Raw genomic sequence first — 9460 nt, forward strand, 5'->3', positions numbered from 1 at the left:
TGGGAATTGATTTTGGGTATGTGAAGTCAGGATTGGAAAGGGTGTATGGTGCAGGAAGGGGAGCAGGGATCCAGGTCAGAGGTAAAGGCAGAATTGAAGGGCCTTTGACAAGGTATGGAATTTACTGGGGTTAGTAGGGAGAGCTGGACCCTGTGCTGAAATTGCCTTGAAACTGAGTACAGCCCTCCAGCTGTGAAGGCCTGGCAGAGGGCAGGTGCCACCAAATGTTCCTTGAATGATCTGGAGGTTACATTAACAAGGGGATGGGAGGCAGAACCAGTTAATAGGGACAAGAGGAAGACCTCTAGCCCCGGGCCCTCTGAGTTGACAACAATGGGGTTCCAGGGCATCAGCTCCCAGTCAGACAAATCCAGGCAGCTACAGATTTTTCTCTGCTAGAGCTTGCCCAATGCAGAATCCACATGGTTTGACTTCAAGATCCAACAAAACTGAAGGCTCACGAGTAGTGTCACTTGGCCCAACGAGGTTATATACTGCCAGCCCGTCTCAGGGCCTGCAGCATCCGAGACTCAGTACTTCCTTCAGGTGTCCCAGGAGCAAGATGTATGCATTCCCATTATTTCAACTCCAGCTGGGCTAAAAGGCAGATGGAAAAGCCTGCAATAGTGACCACACTTGAGACTTTCAAACATTTTTGTTCCCTATATATTGGAAACCAAAACCAGAAACAAGATTAATTTGGTTTATATGTGAGGACATTTTTTCTTTCACATATGACAGGTCTTAATTTCAACATAGAGTTGCTTAGGGGCTGTAATTTGCCCAGAAATTTTTTAAAAAGCAGTTTTATTGAGATAAATTCACATACATATAATCCATCTAAAGTGCACAATGTCTTCTAGTATATCCAAGAGTTGTACATTCATCACCACAATCAATTCTAGAACATTTTTACCCTCAAGAGGGATCACTGTGTTATACAGTCCCATATTTCATCCTCTGGCTTTCCTTCTAGTGACATATATGATCCTAAACTTTCCCTTTCAACTACAATGACACCCATGTATCAGTGCTGTTAATTACACTAACTATAATGTGCTACCATTACCTCCATCCATTTCCATACATTTACAATCAACCTTATTACATATTCTGTACAAAGTAAGCATCATCTTCCCATTCTCTGCCCTCATTCTATCTTCTGGGGACCTACGTTACAGATACTAACACCATGAGTTTTCTAGTTATATTTAGTTCATATTAGTGAAGTCATATAATATTTATCCTTTTGTATATGACTTATTTCATTCAACATGTCCTCAAGGTTCATCCATGTAGTCACATGCATCATGACTTTGTTTCTTCTTACAGCTGGGTAATATTCCATTGTATGTATATACCACATTTTATTTATCTGTTCATCGGTTGATGGACACCTGGGTTGTCTCCATCTTTTGGCAATTGTGCATAATGCCACTATGAACACCAGTGTGCAAATGTCTGTTTGCATCCCTGCATTCAGTTTTTATGAGTATATACCTAGTAGTGGGATTGCTGGATCATATGGCATTAGCTTCCTGAGGACCACCAAACTGTCTTCCACAGCGACTATAGCATTCTACATTCCCACCAGTAGTGAGTAAGTGTTCCTATTTCTCCACATCCTCTCAACACTTGCAGTTTTAATAGTGGCCATTCTAGTAGGTGTGAAATGAAATTTCATTGTAGTTTAAAAATGTTGAAGTAGCCGTTCTAGTAGGTGTGAAATGATATCTCATTGTAGTTAAAAATATCAAACATTTCACAAACTTCTGTCATCTTTGTGCAGGGGCCATGTTAATCTTCTCTGTCTCATTCCATTTTTGGTACATATGCTGCCAAAGTGAGCACTAGAATCCCTTCTTATGAATAAAATTTTAGGCAGAATCTCAAATATGAAATAAGTAAAGGCAAACTGTTCTCACTGAAACTAGGTTAGGAGAGGGATCCAACTCAATCTCCTCCTTAGCAGTTCTCTTTCCCCACCTCAAATGGCCCCTGAGGCACTGCCATAGCACCTTAGGGATCTATGAGATCTAGTTTGAAAACCACTGGCCTAAACTATCTGGGCACCTGGGAATCAATATTCATTGAAAAATTCTTTCATCAGTGTTTATCAAGCATATACTATATTTCAGGCACTGTGCTGAGTGGTGACTGGGAGATTGTGGTATATAAATCAAACCCAGCCTCAAATTACTTAGGCTTGAACAATAGGGAAATTTATTGTATTGAATGAGTACAGGTCCACAGCTGGGGTGACTATGGAAGGCAGTGTAATGGCTTCCCAAAGATATCCATGTCCTAATTCCCGTAATCTATAAATATGTTATTTTATATGGCAAAGGGGAATTAAGGTTGCAGATGGAATTAAGATTGCTAATCATCTGACTTTAACAAATAGAGAGATTTTTCTGAATTAACTGGGTGGATCCATTGTAATCACAAGGGTCTTTAAAAGTAGAAGACGGAGGCAGAAGAGGAGTCTGAGTCAGAGGATGTGTGATGATGGGAGCAAAGTCAGGGTAATTTGTTGTGAGAAGGATTTAATCTGATACTGCTGGTTTTGAAAATGGAAGGGGGCCATGATGTAAGGAATGTGGGTGACTTCTAGAATCTGAAAAAAGCAAGAAAATGGATTCTACCCTAGAGCTTCCAGAAAAGAACACATCCCTGTGGATACACTGATTTTACCTCAGTGAGACCCATTTTGGATCTGACCTCCAGAACTGTAAGATAATAAATTTTCATTCTGTAAGCCACCAAATTTGTAGCTATTTGTTACAGCAGCAATGGGAAACTAATACAGTGGCTTTCAGGATTTGTTAATTCAATTATTCAAAAAGTCCTCAAGGACCCAGGCCCTTTCCTTCTTTTCTCTTTACTATCCACAGCATTGACTTCATTCTAAGGCTGGTTCTTCCTTTTCTATCTTCCTCCTCCAAACAACAAAACCCTAACTTTGAGTTATGAGATAGCTAGAACCATAGGGATGCAAGACAAATATCAGCATGTAGATCATGGAATTATGCAGCCAAAAATAGTGATGTCAAAAAAAAGCATGTGATGCCAGTGTGGATTTCAGTCTCCAAAGGCATGCCAGCATCAGCCTAGGTCTGTCTGGAAGGACAGCATGGCTGCGGTGGCAGGAAAATTGGACCCACCAGAGTAGTGCAAGACTGTAGTTATAATATGAATTTAGTGACCATTCAGTCATCATCTCTAGAAAACTTTTAGCTAGTTTGCTAAATGGAATAAAACTTGAAGAGATTTTAGAGCCTGATCCTGAATGAAATAAGAAATGATCCTGGGTCTTAAGGAAAAGAGTCATGGTTTCAGTTAAAAAAGCAAAGTGAAATGTGGCATTTAGGGGAAAATAGGGGAAGATGTTCTGGGTGGGGCAAGACCTGCAGACATTGAAGATGAAATTGGGTTGATTTTAGCAGGAGTTAACTATGGGAGAAAGAAGAAATGATTTATTATAGGAAAAGTCAGTACCATGACCAGCCTTAGGAAAAACTGAAAGCTGAAGAATTAGTCTGCTGTCCTACCCGTAAGAGGTACTACTCTCTCAATCCTGCTACATTTCTGCAGCTCCTTTGGCAGGAGCTGTCCTAAGAAATTATACTGTATTTATGGGGCAATATTTAAGGTTTTAAGTGCCTAGGTTTCATAAATCTGTTTTCTAGAATTTATCTCTATGGTCTTCACCAGAGTGGGTAATTGTTTTTGTTACTATTGTTATTGTTGATAGTAAAGATAATGTGATGAGCGTTTTTGGTCCCATGGCATGAGATTTTTGTAATAGCTAGTTAAGGAAGATGACAAAATAATACACAAATTAAAAAACTTTTTTTTTTTTTTTGAATTTGGCATTTTTGGAGCCTGTAAAATATACCATACTGTCAGCATCATTACTTGAGCCACTTAAGACCTTTCCCCTTATTAGGCTAAATGCTAGGCCTGGAATCACATTCATCATTAGTTGAAAGGGAAGTCAGCCTTGAAGAGGAGTAAGATTAGAAAGTCTGAGGCACGAGAATGAAACTGTATTCAGGGGTTCAATCAGAAGAACTATGTCTAGGGGGCTGAGTCCCAGGAAAGATGGGGTCACAGAAACTTGAGACATTGTACTACCAGCCAAAGGTTCAAGTGTGCTCTAAGGGCTTGGAATCAAGCAGATATGAAATATAAACAGAAGGCTGGATTTTGCTTACTCTTAACCTTTAGCAGACTTTTATAGGCTTCATTGTTTGTTCTGAGTGGTTTAAAGGTCTGGCAGTTTCTGCTGTAAGCAAAGGTTCTGATGGGCAGGGGTTGAATAGATTCATTTAGTGGTTCAGGCTCAAAGTAACGATGATTAGAGGGAAGAATGATATATCCTTAGATTGATGAATGCCCTGGGGATCTCTGGAGCATATAATTCAGAAGGTTGATCTTCTGGAGTTACTTGAGAATTATGACAGTATCTGAGTCTTAACCCTTTCAAGCAGGGCCACTACTACCCATATAGTACCTTTGTGTGGATTAGAAAAAAGGTGCCTTCTGCATTGGGTGGATGCAAGTCCCATGCTAGGGCACAAAGCTTGTTGAACAGAGTGCAGGCTGGATTTCAGCCCCCAGTCTTTGCTTTGGATTGGCATCTTTATATAGTGAGCAACCTGCACAATCAAACATTAAGGTTGACCATCATTAGCAGATATTATTAAATCCTGACACATCAGAAAGTATCAAGTATATCAACAGAAAGTGGGGTTTTTTTAAACTTTTTTATTTTGAAATAATTTCAAACTCATAGGTTAGTTGCAAAAATAATACAAGCCCCACACTGAGAACTCCAGTACACTTCCACCCCCCCAGATGCTCAGATCCACCAATTTTAATATTTTGCCACCTTTGCCATTTCCCTCCCTCCCTCTCTCCCTTCCTTCCTTCCTTCCTTCCTTCCTTCCTCCCTCTACCAATCAATCTATATTTATCTGGTCTATGTTCTGAGTATTTGGAAGCAGATTATACACATCATACTTCCATGTACAATTCCTACAAACAAGGACATTCACTTAAGTAATCATGTTAAGTGCAGTTATCAAGTTCAAGAAATTGAACATTGATAAAAAGCTTACAGTCTATATTTCAATTTTTTGTTATGTCCCAATAATGTCCTCTTGAGCCTTTTCTCCTTCATTCTTAGGTCCTATCCAGTATCATGCAGTACATTTACTTGTCATTATCTCTTTAGTTTCTCTTTTTTATTTAATTGTGGAAACATCTATAATGTAAATCTTCCCATCCCAACCCCGCCCAAGCATACAGTTCAGTGTGAATTCACATTCACGTTGTTGCACTACCCTAAGCACTCTCCATTAATAGAACTTTCCTTTCACCCACACAGAAACCTACACTCATTTTGCACTAACTCCCTATTGCTCCTGCTTCCCATCCCTGGTAACTTCTACTCTTATTTTCTGTCTATATGAGTTTGCATAGTCTCTGATATTTTCTTTGTGGTTACCATAGAGGATAAATTTATTGTCCTAAATCTATAACAGTTTCCTTTGCTTTGATACCAACTTAACTTCATTAGCATACATAAACTATTTCCTGTACCCCTCCATAACTCCACCTTTGTCAAGATTACACATTTATACATTATGAGTCCAAAACCATTGATTTATCATTACATTTTATGCATTTGCTTTTCAGATTCTGTAGGAAGTAAAAGGTGGAGTTAGAAATAAGTACAATAGTACTGGTATTTATATTTACCCATGTCCTTATCTTTACCAGAGATTGTTATTTCCTTATGAGGCTTCATTCAGTTGTTTAGTGTCCATTTCCTTTCAACCAGCAGAACCCCCTGTAGCATTTCTTGTATGGCAGGTCTAGTAGTGACAATATATATCCCTTAGCTTTTGTTGATCTGGGAATATCTTAGTCCTTCCCTCATTTTTGATAGTCTGATTAGTTGTGTCTTGGAGTGGGTATATTCAGATTTATTCTGTTTGGAGTATGTTGAGCTTCTTGTATATGCATATTTATGTCTTTTATCAGAGTTGGAAACTTTCTGGCTATTTCTTCAAATATTCCTTCTGGCCCTTTTCCCTTCTCTTCTCCTTGTGGGACTCCCATGATGTGAATGTTTGTGTGCTTCATGTTGTCAATCATTTCCCTGAGAACTAGTTGAAATTTTTCCATTCTTTTCTCTACCTGTTCTTTTGTCTCTTTGGATTTGGATGCTTTGTCTTGTAGCTCACTGATCCTTTCTTCTGCCTCTTCAAATCTGCTGTTGTGTGACTCTAGTATATTTTTAATTTCATCTATTGTGTCTTTTATTCACATAAGAACTGTTGTTTTACTTTGTATGCTTTCAAATTCTTCTTTTTGCTCACTCAGTGTCTTCTTAATATCTTTTACCTCTTTAGCCGTCTCCTTGAATTGATTTAGGAGATTTGTTTGGACATTTTTGATTAGTTATTCCAAATTCTGTATCTACTCCAACTGTTTAATTTGTTCCTTTGACTGGGCCATATCTTCCTGAGTCTTAGTGTGGCATTTGATTTTTTGCTGATATCTAGGCATCTGATTATCTTGATGGGTTTATACTGAAGGTCCAGTTTTACTCTCTTGTCTAGGATTTTGTTGTTAATTGGATTTGTGTTAAGGCTCTTCTTTGACAGTTGGTTGATCAGTATTTCCCTGTCAAAAAAGGGCCAGGTACCTGTGCAGGGGGCATAGACCATATGTAAAGGGCCCAGGAAGAGGGTTAGGAAAGACTCCAAAAGGCCTTTTCTTTTTTTTTTTTTTTTAACCTTTCACATTGATAAGCTGTACTTTCTGGGCTGCTCAGCAGATGGCTCTCTTTGGCAATCTATTTCCCTCAGCTCTATGGTGGGCTTTTATGACCCTTTGACAGTTCTGCTTCTGATGCTGTCGAAATAATGGCACCTTGTAGCCATCTGGCTGGGACAGGCTGGAACAGCAGCATCCCATGGTCTAAAACTGCTGGCCAGTATCTGGCTCAGTACTGGGCTGTGTCCTGTGTACTTGAGGTGGAGGACTCCCATGGTCATCTCAGTCTGCAGCAGCCCCAGGCAAGGATCAGACCACCCACTGCTACTTTCCTTGGGTGGGGGATAGGTGCCAGGAGCCACAGATGGAATTACTCAGTAGTCTCTGAGGATGGTTTCTCAGTCTCTTCATCCCACACTTCCCTGGATTGTGAAGAACTCCCCTGGTCTCCAGAGCCCCAGAACAGTTGATTTGGACAGTTTCTGCCTGTCTACTTGCTGCTTTGGGGGAGGAGTAGGTTCTGCAGCTCCTTCCTCTTCTTCCATTTTCCCAAAAGTCCCTCATTTTTTAAATACAGTTTTGCAAGATATAGAATTCTTGGTTAGCAATTTTTTTTGCTTTCATCATTTTAAGTACATCTTTCCATTGCCTTCTTGCCGCCATAATTTTCAGTGAGAAATTGGCATTTAACCTTATTGAGGTTTTCCTTGTATGTGACATTTTGCTTCTCTTTTGCAGTTTCCAGAATTGTCTTTTTATCTTTGGTATTTAACAGTTTGATAACATGGCATAGTGTGAGTCTATTTGGATTTATCCTGTTTGGAGCTTGTTGGATGTGTATATTCATGTCTTTTGTTAAATTTGGTAAGTTTTCAGCCATTATTTCTTTGAATATTCTCTCTGTCCCTTTCTCTCTTTCTTTTTCTGGAACTGCCATAATGTTTACATTGGTAAGCTTGATGGTGTCCCAAGGATTCCTCATGCTCCATTCACTTTTCTTCATTCTTATTTCTGTTCCTCAGCTTGGATGATTTCAATTTTCTTCTTTTTAATTTCACTGATTTTTCTGCCAGTTCCAATATGGCGTTGAATGCCTCCAGGGAATTTTTTAAAGTTTCTGTTACTGTGGTCTTCAGTTCTATTTGGTTCCTTTTCATAATTTCCATCTCTCTATTGATATTCTCTTTATGTTCGTCTATTATTTTCCTGATTTCTGCTAGTTCTTTTTTTATCTTCATTTTATTGAGATATATTCACATACCACGCAGTCATACAAAACAAATCGTACATTCGATTGTTCACAGTACCATAACATAGTTGTACATTCATCACCTAAATCAATCCCTGACACCTTCATTAGCACACACACAAAAATAACAAGAATAATAATTAAAGTGAAAAAGAGCAATTGAAGTAAAAAAGAACACTGGGTACCTTTGTCTGTTTGTTTGTTTGTTTCCTTCCCCTATTTTTCTACTCATCCATCCATAAACTAGACAAAGTGGAGTGTGGTCCTTATGGCTTTCCCAATCCCATTGTCACCCCTCATAAGCTACATTTTTATACAATTGTCTTCGAGATTCATGGGTTCTGGGTTGTAGTTTGATAGTTTCAGGTATCCACCACCAGCTACCCCAATTCTTTAGAACCTAAAAAGGGTTGTCTAAAGTGTGCGTAAGAGTGCCCACCAGAGTGACCTCTCGGCTCCTTTTGGAATCTCTCTGCCACTCAAGCTTATTTCATTTCCTTTCACATCCCCCTTTTGGTCAAGAAGATGTTCTCCGTCCCACGATGCCAGGTCTACATTCCTCCCCGGGAGTCATATTCCACGTTGCCACTCCCCTGGGTGTCTGATCCCACATAGCGGGGAGGGCAGTGATTTCGCCTTTCAAGTTGGCTTAGGTAGAGAGAGAGGGCCACATCTGAGCAACAAAGAGGCATTCGGGAGGAGGCTCTAAGGCACAATTATAGGGAGGCCTAGCCTCTCCTTTGCAGGAACCGTCTTCCCAAGGGTAAATCCTATGGTAGAGGGCTCAGCCCATCAAACCACCAGTCCCCTATGTCTGTGGTCATGTTACCTGCTAGTTCTTTGTACATGTTTTCCTTTAGTTCTTTGAGCATAGTTAGGACCATTTTAAAAAAGTCTTTGGAATGATCCAGGTCTGGTCCTCCTCACTGATGGTTTCTAATGCTTTAATATTATCCCTTGTCCCTTGTCTGAGCCATCAACTTCCTATTTTTTAATGTTTTGTAATCTTTTGCTGAAACCTTCAAATTTTTATATTTTAATATGTTATCACTGGAATTTAGACCCTGAAGCATCTTTTCCTTAAGCTTGTATCCAGCTAGTGTTATGACAGAGCTTTACTTGAATGTCAGGAGCTAACAAAGAAAAATTAAAGAAGGGAAAAAAAGAAAATACCTTTCCTAGTCTTTGCAGATTGACCTGTGTGAGGGCTCTCCTTCAGAGCTTATTCATACAATGATTTAGAGACTAGTTCTGGGCCAAAACACAGGAGTCTTTCTGGGCCTTCCTGTACATGCATCTTGTCTTGGGCATACACATTTGGCCCTAGAAATTCCCCATTCTTCCCTAGGAAACAGTTTCCTCACTGGTATTGGGAACTACACTTTGTGTCTTACAGCCAACAATCCCTCGCCCTACAGCCAC

At 39.6% G+C, this 9460-nt stretch overlaps 1 non-coding gene across 1 annotated transcript; it reads right to left on the reverse strand.

Moving 5' to 3' along the window:
- Positions 1-1746: 1746 nt before the first annotated feature.
- LOC119528278 lies at positions 1747-1851 on the reverse strand. Its single transcript, XR_005215597.1, has one exon. It is a non-coding gene; the product is annotated as a U6 spliceosomal RNA (small nuclear RNA).
- Positions 1852-9460: the final 7609 nt, after the last annotated feature.

This window comes from Choloepus didactylus, chromosome 2 (assembly GCF_015220235.1).
Source record: "Choloepus didactylus isolate mChoDid1 chromosome 2, mChoDid1.pri, whole genome shotgun sequence".
NCBI classification, from domain to species: domain Eukaryota; kingdom Metazoa; phylum Chordata; class Mammalia; order Pilosa; family Megalonychidae; genus Choloepus; species Choloepus didactylus.